The sequence below is a fragment of the Rhinoderma darwinii genome, assembly GCF_050947455.1.
Source record: "Rhinoderma darwinii isolate aRhiDar2 chromosome 5 unlocalized genomic scaffold, aRhiDar2.hap1 SUPER_5_unloc_38, whole genome shotgun sequence".
Classification (NCBI taxonomy): Eukaryota; Metazoa; Chordata; class Amphibia; order Anura; family Rhinodermatidae; genus Rhinoderma; species Rhinoderma darwinii.
Genome location: NW_027461796.1, coordinates 285398 through 305319, shown reverse-complemented (window position 1 = coordinate 305319; position 19922 = coordinate 285398). Strand labels below are relative to the sequence as shown.

At 47.7% G+C, this 19922-nt stretch overlaps 13 non-coding genes across 13 annotated transcripts; all 13 read left to right on the top strand.

Annotated features, from left to right (window-relative positions):
• The first annotated feature begins 1126 nt into the window (after window positions 1–1126).
• On the top strand, window positions 1127–1317 carry LOC142691788 (U2 spliceosomal RNA). Its single transcript, XR_012860308.1, has one exon. It is a non-coding gene; the product is annotated as a U2 spliceosomal RNA (small nuclear RNA).
• A 1292-nt stretch (window positions 1318–2609) lies between these two features.
• Window positions 2610–2800, top strand: LOC142691805 (U2 spliceosomal RNA). The gene has a single exon (XR_012860323.1). It is a non-coding gene; the product is annotated as a U2 spliceosomal RNA (small nuclear RNA).
• Window positions 2801–4080: 1280 nt separating this feature from the next.
• LOC142691744 (U2 spliceosomal RNA) lies at window positions 4081–4271 on the top strand. The gene has a single exon (XR_012860268.1). It is a non-coding gene; the product is annotated as a U2 spliceosomal RNA (small nuclear RNA).
• Window positions 4272–5551: 1280 nt separating this feature from the next.
• Window positions 5552–5742, top strand: LOC142691717 (U2 spliceosomal RNA). The gene has a single exon (XR_012860243.1). It is a non-coding gene; the product is annotated as a U2 spliceosomal RNA (small nuclear RNA).
• Window positions 5743–7072: 1330 nt separating this feature from the next.
• LOC142691743 (U2 spliceosomal RNA) lies at window positions 7073–7263 on the top strand. Its single transcript, XR_012860267.1, has one exon. It is a non-coding gene; the product is annotated as a U2 spliceosomal RNA (small nuclear RNA).
• Window positions 7264–8547: 1284 nt separating this feature from the next.
• On the top strand, window positions 8548–8738 carry LOC142691742 (U2 spliceosomal RNA). Its single transcript, XR_012860266.1, has one exon. It is a non-coding gene; the product is annotated as a U2 spliceosomal RNA (small nuclear RNA).
• A 1284-nt stretch (window positions 8739–10022) lies between these two features.
• On the top strand, window positions 10023–10213 carry LOC142691741 (U2 spliceosomal RNA). The gene has a single exon (XR_012860265.1). It is a non-coding gene; the product is annotated as a U2 spliceosomal RNA (small nuclear RNA).
• A 1292-nt stretch (window positions 10214–11505) lies between these two features.
• Window positions 11506–11696, top strand: LOC142691740 (U2 spliceosomal RNA). Its single transcript, XR_012860264.1, has one exon. It is a non-coding gene; the product is annotated as a U2 spliceosomal RNA (small nuclear RNA).
• Window positions 11697–13004: 1308 nt separating this feature from the next.
• On the top strand, window positions 13005–13195 carry LOC142691739 (U2 spliceosomal RNA). The gene has a single exon (XR_012860263.1). It is a non-coding gene; the product is annotated as a U2 spliceosomal RNA (small nuclear RNA).
• A 1288-nt stretch (window positions 13196–14483) lies between these two features.
• LOC142691738 (U2 spliceosomal RNA) lies at window positions 14484–14674 on the top strand. The gene has a single exon (XR_012860262.1). It is a non-coding gene; the product is annotated as a U2 spliceosomal RNA (small nuclear RNA).
• Window positions 14675–15966: 1292 nt separating this feature from the next.
• LOC142691736 (U2 spliceosomal RNA) lies at window positions 15967–16157 on the top strand. The gene has a single exon (XR_012860261.1). It is a non-coding gene; the product is annotated as a U2 spliceosomal RNA (small nuclear RNA).
• A 1280-nt stretch (window positions 16158–17437) lies between these two features.
• Window positions 17438–17628, top strand: LOC142691734 (U2 spliceosomal RNA). The gene has a single exon (XR_012860259.1). It is a non-coding gene; the product is annotated as a U2 spliceosomal RNA (small nuclear RNA).
• Window positions 17629–18928: 1300 nt separating this feature from the next.
• LOC142691806 (U2 spliceosomal RNA) lies at window positions 18929–19119 on the top strand. Its single transcript, XR_012860324.1, has one exon. It is a non-coding gene; the product is annotated as a U2 spliceosomal RNA (small nuclear RNA).
• Window positions 19120–19922: the final 803 nt, after the last annotated feature.

Genomic DNA, 19922 nt, shown 5'->3' with positions numbered 1-19922 from the left:
CTCTTGTTGTGTGTCGTCTGTGTTTCTGTGTTTCCGGCATTTCACATTGGAACACCTCATTCACCTTCCTTGTCTTCTCTCCGCCCTCCCTTTTAGGTAAGTTAAAGAGCTGCACCTGAGCCAGCCACTGATTGATTGATTGATTGATTGATTGATTGATTGATTGATTGATTGATTGATTGATTGATGCAGCACAACAGTCAAATAGTGGAGTGGAGTAGGGGAACAGCAAACAGCCAATAAAGCAGCCCGCCCGCTCGCCTGCCCGCCACAATGGACCTACCTGTGTACACTAGATGGATGTGATGGAATGTACTGTCGTCCCTACATTTCAAGAAGAAGTAAGAATTGCAGTTGCAACAAAGCCTTGCTTGCCTACAAAGAGAGCAGCAATTTGGATTTGTTACTATGTTACCTAGAAGAATAACAAACTGTGCAAGGATGGAGGTTGTAGGAGCAAGGAGAAGTTGTCTGTAAAGTTGGTGGATGCCTATTTTCCATTTTGCAGTCCCTTGTCTCCCTCCTGTGGCCTCCTGGAGGCAACTAGCTGTGCAAAAAAAAGACAGCCTGGCGGCCGGCTGTTGCAGTGTTGCCCTCTCAGGCAACACTGAGTGACTGACTGAGCCTCACCGTCTTATATAAAGTTCAGACGGAACTTTGCACGTGTCATAGTGGAGCCCTCAGGATTCCAGAGCCAGCTTTCTGACATCATAATGGGGCCTCAGAGATAAAAGCCTGGGCCCAGGCAGTGTTGGTCAGTGCTGCTCAGCAGGCAGCACTGGACTGGACTGGATTACAGCTGATACAAGGTGTGAAGGAACAAGGGGTGGCTGTGGGCATGCACTTGCTGCCGCTGCCAGTGTTTATCTGCATGGCAGCAGGGCATTTGGGCGTTGCCAGGAAGGCGTTTTTATGTAGATTCCTCCTCTTTCAGCACTGCATTGTGGTGCAAGCAAAAGAAGCAAATCCTGTCTGGCTTCCTCTCCGGCCTTTATTCACCTCCCGTGTAGCTGTGAGTGTGTGAGCCTGCAGGGCCCCATGGAATTGCCTAGAAGTAGGCTGAATCGCTGCAAGGGCTGAACAGCAGTATCGGGCAGGCTCGGGCAACGCGCGGCCCGTTCGGGTTATCGCTTCTCGGCCTTTTGGCTAAGATCAAGTGTAGTATCTGTTCTTATCAGTTTAATATCTGATACGTCCCCTATATGGGGACCATATATTAAATGGATTTTTAGAACAGGGAGATGGAAATAGAGCTTGCTCTGTCCACTCCACGCATTGACCTGGTATTGCAGTATTTCCAGGACCGGTGCACCCTTTCCTTATGTGTTGACTAAAAGCAGATTCCAAAAGTGTTTTTTGTCTTTGCTATTGTTTCTGTCTTTCTGAAGGGATCTCCCCTTTTAATCCCATTATTTCAACACCTGTTGGACAATGCATGAGTGATAATGAGCTCATTGATTAAATGCAATTAATGAATAGATTGCCACCTCTTGTTGTGTGTCGTCTGTGTTTCTGTGTTTCCGGCATTTCACATTGGAACACCTCATTCACCTTCCTTGTCTTCTCTCCGCCCTCCCTTTTAGGTAAGTTAAAGAGCTGCACCTGAGCCAGCCACTGATTGATTGATTGATTGATTGATTGATTGATTGATTGATTGATTGATTGATTGATGCAGCACAACAGTCAAATAGTGGAGTGGAGTAGGGGAACAGCAAACAGCCAATAAAGCAGCCCGCCCGCTCGCCTGCCCGCCACAATGGACCTACCTGTGTACACTAGATGGATGTGATGGAATGTACTGTCGTCCCTACATTTCAAGAAGAAGTAAGAATTGCAGTTGCAACAAAGCCTTGCTTGCCTACAAAGAGAGCAGCAATTTGGATTTGTTACTATGTTACCTAGAAGAATAACAAACTGTGCAAGGATGGAGGTTGTAGGAGCAAGGAGAAGTTGTCTGTAAAGTTGGTGGATGCCTATTTTCCATTTTGCAGTCCCTTGTCTCCCTCTTGTGGCCTCCTGGAGGCAACTAGCTGTGCAAAAAAAAGACAGCCTGGCGGCCGGCTGTTGCAGTGTTGCCCTCTCAGGCAACACTGAGTGACTGACTGAGCCTCACCGTCTTATATAAAGTTCAGACGGAACTTTGCACGTGTCATAGTGGAGCCCTCAGGATTCCAGAGCCAGCTTTCTGACATCATAATGGGGCCTCAGAGATAAAAGCCTGGGCCCAGGCAGTGTTGGTCAGTGCTGCTCAGCAGGCAGCACTGGACTGGACTGGATTACAGCTGATACAAGGTGTGAAGGAACAAGGGGTGGCTGTGGGCATGCACTTGCTGCCGCTGCCAGTGTTTATCTGCATGGCAGCAGGGCATTTGGGCGTTGCCAGGAAGGCGTTTTTATGTAGATTCCTCCTCTTTCAGCACTGCATTGTGGTGCAAGCAAAAGAAGCAAATCCTGTCTGGCTTCCTCTCCGGCCTTTATTCACCTCCCGTGTAGCTGTGAGTGTGTGAGCCTGCAGGGCCCCATGGAATTGCCTAGAAGTAGGCTTAATCGCTGCAAGGGCTGAACAGCAGTATCGGGCAGGCTCGGGCAACGCGCGGCCCGTTCGGGTTATCGCTTCTCGGCCTTTTGGCTAAGATCAAGTGTAGTATCTGTTCTTATCAGTTTAATATCTGATACGTCCCCTATCTGGGGACCATATATTAAATGGATTTTTAGAACAGGGAGATGGAAATAGAGCTTGCCCTGTCCACTCCACGCATTGACCTGGTATTGCAGTATTTCCAGGACCGGTGCACCCTTTCCTTATGTGTTGACTAAAAGCAGATTCCAAAAGTGTTTTTTGTCTTTGCTATTGTTTCTGTCTTTCTGAAGGGATCTCCCCTTTTAATCCCATTATTTCAACACCTGTTGGACAATGCATGAGTGATAATGAGCTCATTGATTAAATGCAATTAATGAATAGATTGCCACCTCTTGTTGTGTGTCGTCTGTGTTTCTGTGTTTCCGGCATTTCACATTGGAACACCTCATTCACCTTCCTTGTCTTCTCTCCGCCCTCCCTTTTAGGTAAGTTAAAGAGCTGCACCTGAGCCAGCCACTGATTGATTGATTGATTGATTGATTGATTGATTGATTGATTGATGCAGCACAACAGTCAAATAGTGGAGTGGAGTAGGGGAACAGCAAACAGCCAATAAAGCAGCCCGCCCGCTCGCCTGCCCGCCACAATGGACCTACCTGTGTACACTAGATGGATGTGATGGAATGTACTGTCGTCCCTACATTTCAAGAAGAAGTAAGAATTGCAGTTGCAACAAAGCCTTGCTTGCCTACAAAGAGAGCAGCAATTTGGATTTGTTACTATGTTACCTAGAAGAATAACAAACTGTGCAAGGATGGAGGTTGTAGGAGCAAGGAGAAGTTGTCTGTAAAGTTGGTGGATGCCTATTTTCCATTTTGCAGTCCCTTGTCTCCCTCTTGTGGCCTCCTGGAGGCAACTAGCTGTGCAAAAAAAAGACAGCCTGGCGGCCGGCTGTTGCAGTGTTGCCCTCTCAGGCAACACTGAGTGACTGACTGAGCCTCACCGTCTTATATAAAGTTCAGACGGAACTTTGCACGTGTCATAGTGGAGCCCTCAGGATTCCAGAGCCAGCTTTCTGACATCATAATGGGGCCTCAGAGATAAAAGCCTGGGCCCAGGCAGTGTTGGTCAGTGCTGCTCAGCAGGCAGCACTGGACTGGACTGGATTACAGCTGATACAAGGTGTGAAGGAACAAGGGGTGGCTGTGGGCATGCACTTGCTGCCGCTGCCAGTGTTTATCTGCATGGCAGCAGGGCATTTGGGCGTTGCCAGGAAGGCGTTTTTATGTAGATTCCTCCTCTTTCAGCACTGCATTGTGGTGCAAGCAAAAGAAGCAAATCCTGTCTGGCTTCCTCTCCGGCCTTTATTCACCTCCCGTGTAGCTGTGAGTGTGTGAGCCTGCAGGGCCCCATGGAATTGCCTAGAAGTAGGCTGAATCGCTGCAAGGGCTGAACAGCAGTATCGGGCAGGCTCGGGCAACGCGCGGCCCGTTCGGGTTATCGCTTCTCGGCCTTTTGGCTAAGATCAAGTGTAGTATCTGTTCTTATCAGTTTAATATCTGATACGTCCCCTATCTGGGGACCATATATTAAATGGATTTTTAGAACAGGGAGATGGAAATAGAGCTTGCTCTGTCCACTCCACGCATTGACCTGGTATTGCAGTATTTCCAGGACCGGTGCACCCTTTCCTTATGTGTTGACTAAAAGCAGATTCCAAAAGTGTTTTTTGTCTTTGCTATTGTTTCTGTCTTTCTGAAGGGATCTCCCCTTTTAATCCCATTATTTCAACACCTGTTGGACAATGCATGAGTGATAATGAGCTCATTGATTAAATGCAATTAATGAATAGATTGCCACCTCTTGTTGTGTGTCGTCTGTGTTTCTGTGTTTCCGGCATTTCACATTGGAACACCTCATTCACCTTCCTTGTCTTCTCTCCGCCCTCCCTTTTAGGTAAGTTAAAGAGCTGCACCTGAGCCAGCCACTGATTGATTGATTGATTGATTGATTGATTGATTGATTGATTGATGCAGCACAACAGTCAAATAGTGGAGTAGAGTAGGGGAACAGCAAACAGCCAATAAAGCAGCCCACCCGCTCGCCTGCCCGCCACAATGGACCTACCTGTGTACACTAGATGGATGTGATGGAATGTACTGTCGTCCCTACATTTCAAGAAGAAGTAAGAATTGCAGTTGCAACAAAGCCTTGCTTGCCTACAAAGAGAGCAGCAATTTGGATTTGTTACTATGTTACCTAGAAGAATAACAAACTGTGCAAGGATGGAGGTTGTAGGAGCAAGGAGAAGTTGTCTGTAAAGTTGGTGGATGCCTATTTTCCATTTTGCAGTCCCTTGTCTCCCTCTTGTGGCCTCCTGGAGGCAACTAGCTGTGCAAAAAAAAGACAGCCTGGCGGCCGGCTGTTGCAGTGTTGCCCTCTCAGGCAACACTGAGTGACTGACTGAGCCTCACCGTCTTATATGAAGTTCAGACGGAACTTTGCACGTGTCATAGTGGAGCCCTCAGGATTCCAGAGCCAGCTTTCTGACATCATAATGGGGCCTCAGAGATAAAAGCCTGGGCCCAGGCAGTGTTGGTCAGTGCTGCTCAGCAGGCAGCACTGGACTGGACTGGATTACAGCTGATACAAGGTGTGAAGGAACAAGGGGTGGCTGTGGGCATGCACTTGCTGCCGCTGCCAGTGTTTATCTGCATGGCAGCAGGGCATTTGGGCGTTGCCAGGAAGGCGTTTTTATGTAGATTCCTCCTCTTTCAGCACTGCATTGTGGTGCAAGCAAAAGAAGCAAATCCTGTCTGGCTTCCTCTCCGGCCTTTATTCACCTCCCGTGTAGCTGTGAGTGTGTGAGCCTGCAGGGCCCCATGGAATTGCCTAGAAGTAGGCTGAATCGCTGCAAGGGCTGAACAGCAGTATCGGGCAGGCTCGGGCAACGCGCGGCCCGTTCGGGTTATCGCTTCTCGGCCTTTTGGCTAAGATCAAGTGTAGTATCTGTTCTTATCAGTTTAATATCTGATATGTCCCCTATCTGGGGACCATATATTAAATGGATTTTTAGAACAGGGAGATGGAAATAGAGCTTGCTCTGTCCACTCCACGCATTGACCTGGTATTGCAGTATTTCCAGGACCGGTGCACCCTTTCCTTATGTGTTGACTAAAAGCAGATTCCAAAAGTGTTTTTTGTCTTTGCTATTGTTTCTGTCTTTCTGAAGGGATCTCCCCTTTTAATCCCATTATTTCAACACCTGTTGGACAATGCATGAGTGATAATGAGCTCATTGATTAAATGCAATTAATGAATAGATTGCCACCTCTTGTTGTGTGTCGTCTGTGTTTCTGTGTTTCCGGCATTTCACATTGGAACACCTCATTCACCTTCCTTGTCTTCTCTCCGCCCTCCCTTTTAGGTAAGTTAAAGAGCTGCACCTGAGCCAGCCACTGATTGATTGATTGATTGATTGATTGATTGATTGATTGATTGATTGATTGATTGATGCAGCACAACAGTCAAATAGTGGAGTGGAGTAGGGGAACAGCAAACAGCCAATAAAGCAGCCCGCCCGCTCGCCTGCCCGCCACAATGGACCTACCTGTGTACACTAGATGGATGTGATGGAATGTACTGTCGTCCCTACATTTCAAGAAGAAGTAAGAATTGCAGTTGCAACAAAGCCTTGCAAGAAGAAGTAAGAATTGCAGTTGCAACAAAGCCTTGCTTGCCTACAAAGAGAGCAGCAATTTGGATTTGTTACTATGTTACCTAGAAGAATAACAAACTGTGCAAGGATGGAGGTTGTAGGAGCAAGGAGAAGTTGTCTGTAAAGTTGGTGGATGCCTATTTTCCATTTTGCAGTCCCTTGTCTCCCTCTTGTGGCCTCCTGGAGGCAACTAGCTGTGCAAAAAAAAGACAGCCTGGCGGCCGGCTGTTGCAGTGTTGCCCTCTCAGGCAACACTGAGTGACTGACTGAGCCTCACCGTCTTATATAAAGTTCAGACGGAACTTTGCACGTGTCATAGTGGAGCCCTCAGGATTCCAGAGCCAGCTTTCTGACATCATAATGGGGCCTCAGAGATAAAAGCCTGGGCCCAGGCAGTGTTGGTCAGTGCTGCTCAGCAGGCAGCACTGGACTGGACTGGATTACAGCTGATACAAGGTGTGAAGGAACAAGGGGTGGCTGTGGGCATGCACTTGCTGCCGCTGCCAGTGTTTATCTGCATGGCAGCAGGGCATTTGGGCGTTGCCAGGAAGGCGTTTTTATGTAGATTCCTCCTCTTTCAGCACTGCATTGTGGTGCAAGCAAAAGAAGCAAATCCTGTCTGGCTTCCTCTCCGGCCTTTATTCACCTCCCGTGTAGCTGTGAGTGTGTGAGCCTGCAGGGCCCCATGGAATTGCCTAGAAGTAGGCTGAATCGCTGCAAGGGCTGAACAGCAGTATCGGGCAGGCTCGGGCAACGCGCGGCCCGTTCGGGTTATCGCTTCTCGGCCTTTTGGCTAAGATCAAGTGTAGTATCTGTTCTTATCAGTTTAATATCTGATACGTCCCCTATCTGGGGACCATATATTAAATGGATTTTTAGAACAGGGAGATGGAAATAGAGCTTGCTCTGTCCACTCCACGCATTGACCTGGTATTGCAGTATTTCCAGGACCGGTGCACCCTTTCCTTATGTGTTGACTAAAAGCAGATTCCAAAAGTGTTTTTTGTCTTTGCTATTGTTTCTGTCTTTCTGAAGGGATCTCCCCTTTTAATCCCATTATTTCAACACCTGTTGGACAATGCATGAGTGATAATGAGCTCATTGATTAAATGCAATTAATGAATAGATTGCCACCTCTTGTTGTGTGTCGTCTGTGTTTCTGTGTTTCCGGCATTTCACATTGGAACACCTCATTCACCTTCCTTGTCTTCTCTCCGCCCTCCCTTTTAGGTAAGTTAAAGAGCTGCACCTGAGCCAGCCACTGATTGATTGATTGATTGATTGATTGATTGATTGATTGATTGATTGATGCAGCACAACAGTCAAATAGTGGAGTGGAGTAGGGGAACAGCAAACAGCCAATAAAGCAGCCCGCCCGCTCGCCTGCCCGCCACAATGGACCTACCTGTGTACACTAGATGGATGTGATGGAATGTACTGTCGTCCCTACATTTCAAGAAGAAGTAAGAATTGCAGTTGCAACAAAGCCTTGCTTGCCTACAAAGAGAGCAGCAATTTGGATTTGTTACTATGTTACCTAGAAGAATAACAAACTGTGCAAGGATGGAGGTTGTAGGAGCAAGGAGAAGTTGTCTGTAAAGTTGGTGGATGCCTATTTTCCATTTTGCAGTCCCTTGTCTCCCTCTTGTGGCCTCCTGGAGGCAACTAGCTGTGCAAAAAAAAGACAGCCTGGCGGCCGGCTGTTGCAGTGTTGCCCTCTCAGGCAACACTGAGTGACTGACTGAGCCTCACCGTCTTATATAAAGTTCAGACGGAACTTTGCACGTGTCATAGTGGAGCCCTCAGGATTCCAGAGCCAGCTTTCTGACATCATAATGGGGCCTCAGAGATAAAAGCCTGGGCCCAGGCAGTGTTGGTCAGTGCTGCTCAGCAGGCAGCACTGGACTGGACTGGATTACAGCTGATACAAGGTGTGAAGGAACAAGGGGTGGCTGTGGGCATGCACTTGCTGCCGCTGCCAGTGTTTATCTGCATGGCAGCAGGGCATTTGGGCGTTGCCAGGAAGGCGTTTTTATGTAGATTCCTCCTCTTTCAGCACTGCATTGTGGTGCAAGCAAAAGAAGCAAATCCTGTCTGGCTTCCTCTCCGGCCTTTATTCACCTCCCGTGTAGCTGTGAGTGTGTGAGCCTGCAGGGCCCCATGGAATTGCCTAGAAGTAGGCTGAATCGCTGCAAGGGCTGAACAGCAGTATCGGGCAGGCTCGGGCAACGCGCGGCCCGTTCGGGTTATCGCTTCTCGGCCTTTTGGCTAAGATCAAGTGTAGTATCTGTTCTTATCAGTTTAATATCTGATACGTCCCCTATCTGGGGACCATATATTAAATGGATTTTTAGAACAGGGAGATGGAAATAGAGCTTGCTCTGTCCACTCCACGCATTGACCTGGTATTGCAGTATTTCCAGGACCGGTGCACCCTTTCCTTATGTGTTGACTAAAAGCAGATTCCAAAAGTGTTTTTTGTCTTTGCTATTGTTTCTGTCTTTCTGAAGGGATCTCCCCTTTTAATCCCATTATTTCAACACCTGTTGGACAATGCATGAGTGATAATGAGCTCATTGATTAAATGCAATTAATGAATAGATTGCCACCTCTTGTTGTGTGTCGTCTGTGTTTCTGTGTTTCCGGCATTTCACATTGGAACACCTCATTCACCTTCCTTGTCTTCTCTCCGCCCTCCCTTTTAGGTAAGTTAAAGAGCTGCACCTGAGCCAGCCACTGATTGATTGATTGATTGATTGATTGATTGATTGATTGATTGATTGATGCAGCACAACAGTCAAATAGTGGAGTGGAGTAGGGGAACAGCAAACAGCCAATAAAGCAGCCCGCCCGCTCGCCTGCCCGCCACAATGGACCTACCTGTGTACACTAGATGGATGTGATGGAATGTACTGTCGTCCCTACATTTCAAGAAGAAGTAAGAATTGCAGTTGCAACAAAGCCTTGCTTGCCTACAAAGAGAGCAGCAATTTGGATTTGTTACTATGTTACCTAGAAGAATAACAAACTGTGCAAGGATGGAGGTTGTAGGAGCAAGGAGAAGTTGTCTGTAAAGTTGGTGGATGCCTATTTTCCATTTTGCAGTCCCTTGTCTCCCTCTTGTGGCCTCCTGGAGGCAACTAGCTGTGCAAAAAAAAGACAGCCTGGCGGCCGGCTGTTGCAGTGTTGCCCTCTCAGGCAACACTGAGTGACTGACTGAGCCTCACCGTCTTATATAAAGTTCAGACGGAACTTTGCACGTGTCATAGTGGAGCCCTCAGGATTCCAGAGCCAGCTTTCTGACATCATAATGGGGCCTCAGAGATAAAAGCCTGGGCCCAGGCAGTGTTGGTCAGTGCTGCTCAGCAGGCAGCACTGGACTGGACTGGATTACAGCTGATACAAGGTGTGAAGGAACAAGGGGTGGCTGTGGGCATGCACTTGCTGCCGCTGCCAGTGTTTATCTGCATGGCAGCAGGGCATTTGGGCGTTGCCAGGAAGGCGTTTTTATGTAGATTCCTCCTCTTTCAGCACTGCATTGTGGTGCAAGCAAAAGAAGCAAATCCTGTCTGGCTTCCTCTCCGGCCTTTATTCACCTCCCGTGTAGCTGTGAGTGTGTGAGCCTGCAGGGCCCCATGGAATTGCCTAGAAGTAGGCTGAATCGCTGCAAGGGCTGAACAGCAGTATCGGGCAGGCTCGGGCAACGCGCGGCCCGTTCGGGTTATCGCTTCTCGGCCTTTTGGCTAAGATCAAGTGTAGTATCTGTTCTTATCAGTTTAATATCTGATACGTCCCCTATCTGGGGACCATATATTAAATGGATTTTTAGAACAGGGAGATGGAAATAGAGCTTGCTCTGTCCACTCCACGCATTGACCTGGTATTGCAGTATTTCCAGGACCGGTGCACCCTTTCCTTATGTGTTGACTAAAAGCAGATTCCAAAAGTGTTTTTTGTCTTTGCTATTGTTTCTGTCTTTCTGAAGGGATCTCCCCTTTTAATCCCATTATTTCAACACCTGTTGGACAATGCATGAGTGATAATGAGCTCATTGATTAAATGCAATTAATGAATAGATTGCCACCTCTTGTTGTGTGTCGTCTGTGTTTCTGTGTTTCCGGCATTTCACATTGGAACACCTCATTCACCTTCCTTGTCTTCTCTCCGCCCTCCCTTTTAGGTAAGTTAAAGAGCTGCACCTGAGCCAGCCACTGATTGATTGATTGATTGATTGATTGATTGATTGATTGATTGATTGATTGATTGATGCAGCACAACAGTCAAATAGTGGAGTGGAGTAGGGGAACAGCAAACAGCCAATAAAGCAGCCCGCCCGCTCGCCTGCCCGCCACAATGGACCTACCTGTGTACACTAGATGGATGTGATGGAATGTACTGTCGTCCCTACATTTCAAGAAGAAGTAAGAATTGCAGTTGCAACAAAGCCTTGCTTGCCTACAAAGAGAGCAGCAATTTGGATTTGTTACTATGTTACCTAGAAGAATAACAAACTGTGCAAGGATGGAGGTTGTAGGAGCAAGGAGAAGTTGTCTGTAAAGTTGGTGGATGCCTATTTTCCATTTTGCAGTCCCTTGTCTCCCTCTTGTGGCCTCCTGGAGGCAACTAGCTGTGCAAAAAAAAGACAGCCTGGCGGCCGGCTGTTGCAGTGTTGCCCTCTCAGGCAACACTGAGTGACTGACTGAGCCTCACCGTCTTATATAAAGTTCAGACGGAACTTTGCACGTGTCATAGTGGAGCCCTCAGGATTCCAGAGCCAGCTTTCTGACATCATAATGGGGCCTCAGAGATAAAAGCCTGGGCCCAGGCAGTGTTGGTCAGTGCTGCTCAGCAGGCAGCACTGGACTGGACTGGATTACAGCTGATACAAGGTGTGAAGGAACAAGGGGTGGCTGTGGGCATGCACTTGCTGCCGCTGCCAGTGTTTATCTGCATGGCAGCAGGGCATTTGGGCGTTGCCAGGAAGGCGTTTTTATGTAGATTCCTCCTCTTTCAGCACTGCATTGTGGTGCAAGCAAAAGAAGCAAATCCTGTCTGGCTTCCTCTCCGGCCTTTATTCACCTCCCGTGTAGCTGTGAGTGTGTGAGCCTGCAGGGCCCCATGGAATTGCCTAGAAGTAGGCTGAATCGCTGCAAGGGCTGAACAGCAGTATCGGGCAGGCTCGGGCAACGCGCGGCCCGTTCGGGTTATCGCTTCTCGGCCTTTTGGCTAAGATCAAGTGTAGTATCTGTTCTTATCAGTTTAATATCTGATACGTCCCCTATCTGGGGACCATATATTAAATGGATTTTTAGAACAGGGAGATGGAAATAGAGCTTGCTCTGTCCACTCCACGCATTGACCTGGTATTGCAGTATTTCCAGGACCGGTGCACCCTTTCCTTATGTGTTGACTAAAAGCAGATTCCAAAAGTGTTTTTTGTCTTTGCTATTGTTTCTGTCTTTCTGAAGGGATCTCCCCTTTTAATCCCATTATTTCAACACCTGTTGGACAATGCATGAGTGATAATGAGCTCATTGATTAAATGCAATTAATGAATAGATTGCCACCTCTTGTTGTGTGTCGTCTGTGTTTCTGTGTTTCCGGCATTTCACATTGGAACACCTCATTCACCTTCCTTGTCTTCTCTCCGCCCTCCCTTTTAGGTAAGTTAAAGAGCTGCACCTGAGCCAGCCACTGATTGATTGATTGATTGATTGATTGATTGATTGATTGATTGATTGATTGATTGATTGATTGATTGATTGATGCAGCACAACAGTCAAATAGTGGAGTGGAGTAGGGGAACAGCAAACAGCCAATAAAGCAGCCCGCCCGCTCGCCTGCCCGCCACAATGGACCTACCTGTGTACACTAGATGGATGTGATGGAATGTACTGTCGTCCCTACATTTCAAGAAGAAGTAAGAATTGCAGTTGCAACAAAGCCTTGCTTGCCTACAAAGAGAGCAGCAATTTGGATTTGTTACTATGTTACCTAGAAGAATAACAAACTGTGCAAGGATGGAGGTTGTAGGAGCAAGGAGAAGTTGTCTGTAAAGTTGGTGGATGCCTATTTTCCATTTTGCAGTCCCTTGTCTCCCTCTTGTGGCCTCCTGGAGGCAACTAGCTGTGCAAAAAAAAGACAGCCTGGCGGCCGGCTGTTGCAGTGTTGCCCTCTCAGGCAACACTGAGTGACTGACTGAGCCTCACCGTCTTATATAAAGTTCAGACGGAACTTTGCACGTGTCATAGTGGAGCCCTCAGGATTCCAGAGCCAGCTTTCTGACATCATAATGGGGCCTCAGAGATAAAAGCCTGGGCCCAGGCAGTGTTGGTCAGTGCTGCTCAGCAGGCAGCACTGGACTGGACTGGATTACAGCTGATACAAGGTGTGAAGGAACAAGGGGTGGCTGTGGGCATGCACTTGCTGCCGCTGCCAGTGTTTATCTGCATGGCAGCAGGGCATTTGGGCGTTGCCAGGAAGGCATTTTTATGTAGATTCCTCCTCTTTCAGCACTGCATTGTGGTGCAAGCAAAAGAAGCAAATCCTGTCTGGCTTCCTCTCCGGCCTTTATTCACCTCCCGTGTAGCTGTGAGTGTGTGAGCCTGCAGGGCCCCATGGAATTGCCTAGAAGTAGGCTGAATCGCTGCAAGGGCTGAACAGCAGTATCGGGCAGGCTCGGGCAACGCGCGGCCCGTTCGGGTTATCGCTTCTCGGCCTTTTGGCTAAGATCAAGTGTAGTATCTGTTCTTATCAGTTTAATATCTGATACGTCCCCTATCTGGGGACCATATATTAAATGGATTTTTAGAACAGGGAGATGGAAATAGAGCTTGCTCTGTCCACTCCACGCATTGACCTGGTATTGCAGTATTTCCAGGACCGGTGCACCCTTTCCTTATGTGTTGACTAAAAGCAGATTCCAAAAGTGTTTTTTGTCTTTGCTATTGTTTCTGTCTTTCTGAAGGGATCTCCCCTTTTAATCCCATTATTTCAACACCTGTTGGACAATGCATGAGTGATAATGAGCTCATTGATTAAATGCAATTAATGAATAGATTGCCACCTCTTGTTGTGTGTCGTCTGTGTTTCTGTGTTTCCGGCATTTCACATTGGAACACCTCATTCACCTTCCTTGTCTTCTCTCCGCCCTCCCTTTTAGGTAAGTTAAAGAGCTGCACCTGAGCCAGCCACTGATTGATTGATTGATTGATTGATTGATTGATTGATTGATTGATTGATTGATGCAGCACAACAGTCAAATAGTGGAGTGGAGTAGGGGAACAGCAAACAGCCAATAAAGCAGCCCGCCCGCTCGCCTGCCCGCCACAATGGACCTACCTGTGTACACTAGATGGATGTGATGGAATGTACTGTCGTCCCTACATTTCAAGAAGAAGTAAGAATTGCAGTTGCAACAAAGCCTTGCTTGCCTACAAAGAGAGCAGCAATTTGGATTTGTTACTATGTTACCTAGAAGAATAACAAACTGTGCAAGGATGGAGGTTGTAGGAGCAAGGAGAAGTTGTCTGTAAAGTTGGTGGATGCCTATTTTCCATTTTGCAGTCCCTTGTCTCCCTCTTGTGGCCTCCTGGAGGCAACTAGCTGTGCAAAAAAAAGACAGCCTGGCGGCCGGCTGTTGCAGTGTTGCCCTCTCAGGCAACACTGAGTGACTGACTGAGCCTCACCGTCTTATATAAAGTTCAGACGGAACTTTGCACGTGTCATAGTGGAGCCCTCAGGATTCCAGAGCCAGCTTTCTGACATCATAATGGGGCCTCAGAGATAAAAGCCTGGGCCCAGGCAGTGTTGGTCAGTGCTGCTCAGCAGGCAGCACTGGACTGGACTGGATTACAGCTGATACAAGGTGTGAAGGAACAAGGGGTGGCTGTGGGCATGCACTTGCTGCCGCTGCCAGTGTTTATCTGCATGGCAGCAGGGCATTTGGGCGTTGCCAGGAAGGCGTTTTTATGTAGATTCCTCCTCTTTCAGCACTGCATTGTGGTGCAAGCAAAAGAAGCAAATCCTGTCTGGCTTCCTCTCCGGCCTTTATTCACCTCCCGTGTAGCTGTGAGTGTGTGAGCCTGCAGGGCCCCATGGAATTGCCTAGAAGTAGGCTGAATCGCTGCAAGGGCTGAACAGCAGTATCGGGCAGGCTCGGGCAACGCGCGGCCCGTTCGGGTTATCGCTTCTCGGCCTTTTGGCTAAGATCAAGTGTAGTATCTGTTCTTATCAGTTTAATATCTGATACGTCCCCTATCTGGGGACCATATATTAAATGGATTTTTAGAACAGGGAGATGGAAATAGAGCTTGCTCTGTCCACTCCACGCATTGACCTGGTATTGCAGTATTTCCAGGACCGGTGCACCCTTTCCTTATGTGTTGACTAAAAGCAGATTCCAAAAGTGTTTTTTGTCTTTGCTATTGTTTCTGTCTTTCTGAAGGGATCTCCCCTTTTAATCCCATTATTTCAACACCTGTTGGACAATGCATGAGTGATAATGAGCTCATTGATTAAATGCAATTAATGAATAGATTGCCACCTCTTGTTGTGTGTCGTCTGTGTTTCTGTGTTTCCGGCATTTCACATTGGAACACCTCATTCACCTTCCTTGTCTTCTCTCCGCCCTCCCTTTTAGGTAAGTTAAAGAGCTGCACCTGAGCCAGCCACTGATTGATTGATTGATTGATTGATTGATTGATTGATTGATTGATTGATTGATTGATGCAGCACAACAGTCAAATAGTGGAGTGGAGTAGGGGAACAGCAAACAGCCAATAAAGCAGCCCGCCCGCTCGCCTGCCCGCCACAATGGACCTACCTGTGTACACTAGATGGATGTGATGGAATGTACTGTCGTCCCTACATTTCAAGAAGAAGTAAGAATTGCAGTTGCAACAAAGCCTTGCTTGCCTACAAAGAGAGCAGCAATTTGGATTTGTTACTATGTTACCTAGAAGAATAACAAACTGTGCAAGGATGGAGGTTGTAGGAGCAAGGAGAAGTTGTCTGTAAAGTTGGTGGATGCCTATTTTCCATTTTGCAGTCCCTTGTCTCCCTCTTGTGGCCTCCTGGAGGCAACTAGCTGTGCAAAAAAAAGACAGCCTGGCGGCCGGCTGTTGCAGTGTTGCCCTCTCAGGCAACACTGAGTGACTGACTGAGCCTCACCGTCTTATATAAAGTTCAGACAGAACTTTGCACGTGTCATAGTGGAGCCCTCAGGATTCCAGAGCCAGCTTTCTGACATCATAATGGGGCCTCAGAGATAAAAGCCTGGGCCCAGGCAGTGTTGGTCAGTGCTGCTCAGCAGGCAGCACTGGACTGGACTGGATTACAGCTGATACAAGGTGTGAAGGAACAAGGGGTGGCTGTGGGCATGCACTTGCTGCCGCTGCCAGTGTTTATCTGCATGGCAGCAGGGCATTTGGGCGTTGCCAGGAAGGTGTTTTTATGTAGATTCCTCCTCTTTCAGCACTGCATTGTGGTGCAAGCAAAAGAAGCAAATCCTGTCTGGCTTCCTCTCCGGCCTTTATTCACCTCCCGTGTAGCTGTGAGTGTGTGAGCCTGCAGGGCCCCATGGAATTGCCTAGAAGTAGGCTGAATCGCTGCAAGGGCTGAACAGCAGTATCGGGCAGGCTCGGGCAACGCGCGGCCCGTTCGGGTTATCGCTTCTCGGCCTTTTGGCTAAGATCAAGTGTAGTATCTGTTCTTATCAGTTTAATATCTGATACGTCCCCTATCTGGGGACCATATATTAAATGGATTTTTAGAACAGGGAGATGGAAATAGAGCTTGCTCTGTCCACTCCACGCATTGACCTGGTATTGCAGTATTTCCAGGACCGGTGCACCCTTTCCTTATGTGTTGACTAAAAGCAGATTCCAAAAGTGTTTTTTGTCTTTGCTATTGTTTCTGTCTTTCTGAAGGGATCTCCCCTTTTAATCCCATTATTTCAACACCTGTTGGACAATGCATGAGTGATAATGAGCTCATTGATTAAATGCAATTAATGAATAGATTGCCACCTCTTGTTGTGTGTCGTCTGTGTTTCTGTGTTTCCGGCATTTCACATTGGAACACCTCATTCACCTTCCTTGTCTTCTCTCCGCCCTCCCTTTTAGGTAAGTTAAAGAGCTGCACCTGAGCCAGCCACTGATTGATTGATTGATTGATTGATTGATTGATTGATTGATTGATGCAGCACAACAGTCAAATAGTGGAGTGGAGTAGGGGAACAGCAAACAGCCAATAAAGCAGCCCGCCCGCTCGCCTGCCCGCCACAATGGACCTACCTGTGTACACTAGATGGATGTGATGGAATGTACTGTCGTCCCTACATTTCAAGAAGAAGTAAGAATTGCAGTTGCAACAAAGCCTTGCTTGCCTACAAAGAGAGCAGCAATTTGGATTTGTTACTATGTTACCTAGAAGAATAACAAACTGTGCAAGGATGGAGGTTGTAGGAGCAAGGAGAAGTTGTCTGTAAAGTTGGTGGATGCCTATTTTCCATTTTGCAGTCCCTTGTCTCCCTCTTGTGGCCTCCTGGAGGCAACTAGCTGTGCAAAAAAAAGACAGCCTGGCGGCCGGCTGTTGCAGTGTTGCCCTCTCAGGCAACACTGAGTGACTGACTGAGCCTCACCGTCTTATATAAAGTTCAGACGGAACTTTGCACGTGTCATAGTGGAGCCCTCAGGATTCCAGAGCCAGCTTTCTGACATCATAATGGGGCCTCAGAGATAAAAGCCTGGGCCCAGGCAGTGTTGGTCAGTGCTGCTCAGCAGGCAGCACTGGACTGGACTGGATTACAGCTGATACAAGGTGTGAAGGAACAAGGGGTGGCTGTGGGCATGCACTTGCTGCCGCTGCCAGTGTTTATCTGCATGGCAGCAGGGCATTTGGGCGTTGCCAGGAAGGCGTTTTTATGTAGATTCCTCCTCTTTCAGCACTGCATTGTGGTGCAAGCAAAAGAAGCAAATCCTGTCTGGCTTCCTCTCCGGCCTTTATTCACCTCCCGTGTAGCTGTGAGTGTGTGAGCCTGCAGGGCCCCATGGAATTGCCTAGAAGTAGGCTGAATCGCTGCAAGGGCTGAACAGCAGTATCGGGCAGGCTCGGGCAACGCGCGGCCCGTTCGGGTTATCGCTTCTCGGCCTTTTGGCTAAGATCAAGTGTAGTATCTGTTCTTATCAGTTTAATATCTGATACGTCCCCTATCTGGGGACCATATATTAAATGGATTTTTAGAACAGGGAGATGGAAATAGAGCTTGCTCTGTCCACTCCACGCATTGACCTGGTATTGCAGTATTTCCAGGACCGGTGCACCCTTTCCTTATGTGTTGACTAAAAGCAGATTCCAAAAGTGTTTTTTGTCTTTGCTATTGTTTCTGTCTTTCTGAAGGGATCTCCCCTTTTAATCCCATTATTTCAACACCTGTTGGACAATGCATGAGTGATAATGAGCTCATTGATTAAATGCAATTAATGAATAGATTGCCACCTCTTGTTGTGTGTCGTCTGTGTTTCTGTGTTTCCGGCATTTCACATTGGAACACCTCATTCACCTTCCTTGTCTTCTCTCCGCCCTCCCTTTTAGGTAAGTTAAAGAGCTGCACCTGAGCCAGCCACTGATTGATTGATTGATTGATTGATTGATTGATTGATTGATTGATTGATTGATTGATTGATTGATGCAGCACAACAGTCAAATAGTGGAGTGGAGTAGGGGAACAGCAAACAGCCAATAAAGCAGCCCGCCCGCTCGCCTGCCCGCCACAATGGACCTACCTGTGTACACTAGATGGATGTGATGGAATGTACTGTCGTCCCTACATTTCAAGAAGAAGTAAGAATTGCAGTTGCAACAAAGCCTTGCTTGCCTACAAAGAGAGCAGCAATTTGGATTTGTTACTATGTTACCTAGAAGAATAACAAACTGTGCAAGGATGGAGGTTGTAGGAGCAAGGAGAAGTTGTCTGTAAAGTTGGTGGATGCCTATTTTCCATTTTGCAGTCCCTTGTCTCCCTCTTGTGGCCTCCTGGAGGCAACTAGCTGTGCAAAAAAAAGACAGCCTGGCGGCCGGCTGTTGCAGTGTTGCCCTCTCAGGCAACACTGAGTGACTGACTGAGCCTCACCGTCTTATATAAAGTTCAGACAGAACTTTGCACGTGTCATAGTGGAGCCCTCAGGATTCCAGAGCCAGCTTTCTGACATCATAATGGGGCCTCAGAGATAAAAGCCTGGGCCCAGGCAGTGTTGGTCAGTGCTGCTCAGCAGGCAGCACTGGACTGGACTGGATTACAGCTGATACAAGGTGTGAAGGAACAAGGGGTGGCTGTGGGCATGCACTTGCTGCCGCTGCCAGTGTTTATCTGCATGGCAGCAGGGCATTTGGGCGTTGCCAGGAAGGCGTTTTTATGTAGATTCCTCCTCTTTCAGCACTGCATTGTGGTGCAAGCAAAAGAAGCAAATCCTGTCTGGCTTCCTCTCCGGCCTTTATTCACCTCCCGTGTAGCTGTGAGTGTGTGAGCCTGCAGGGCCCCATGGAATTGCCTAGAAGTAGGCTGAATCGCTGCAAGGGCTGAACAGCAGTATCGGGCAGGCTCGGGCAACGCGCGGCCCGTTCGGGTTATCGCTTCTCGGCCTTTTGGCTAAGATCAAGTGTAGTATCTGTTCTTATCAGTTTAATATCTGATACGTCCCCTATCTGGGGACCATATATTAAATGGATTTTTAGAACAGGGAGATGGAAATAGAGCTTGTTCTGTCCACTCCACGCATTGACCTGGTATTGCAGTATTTCCAGGACCGGTGCACCCTTTCCTTATGTGTTGACTAAAAGCAGATTCCAAAAGTGTTTTTTGTCTTTGCTATTGTTTCTGTCTTTCTGAAGGGATCTCCCCTTTTAATCCCATTATTTCAACACCTGTTGGACAATGCATGAGTGATAATGAGCTCATTGATTAAATGCAATTAATGAATAGATTGCCACCTCTTGTTGTGTGTCGTCTGTGTTTCTGTGTTTCCGGCATTTCACATTGGAACACCTCATTCACCTTCCTTGTCTTCTCTCCGCCCTCCCTTTTAGGTAAGTTAAAGAGCTGCACCTGAGCCAGCCACTGATTGATTGATTGATTGATTGATTGATTGATTGATTGATTGATTGATGCAGCACAACAGTCAAATAGTGGAGTGGAGTAGGGGAACAGCAAACAGCCAATAAAGCAGCCCGCCCGCTCGCCTGCCCGCCACAATGGACCTACCTGTGTACACTAGATGGATGTGATGGAATGTACTGTCGTCCCTACATTTCAAGAAGAAGTAAGAATTGCAGTTGCAACAAAGCCTTGCTTGCCTACAAAGAGAGCAGCAATTTGGATTTGTTACTATGTTACCTAGAAGAATAACAAACTGTGCAAGGATGGAGGTTGTAGGAGCAAGGAGAAGTTGTCTGTAAAGTTGGTGGATGCCTATTTTCCATTTTGCAGTCCCTTGTCTCCCTCTTGTGGCCTCCTGGAGGCAACTAGCTGTGCAAAAAAAAGACAGCCTGGCGGCCGGCTGTTGCAGTGTTGCCCTCTCAGGCAACACTGAGTGACTGACTGAGCCTCACCGTCTTATATAAAGT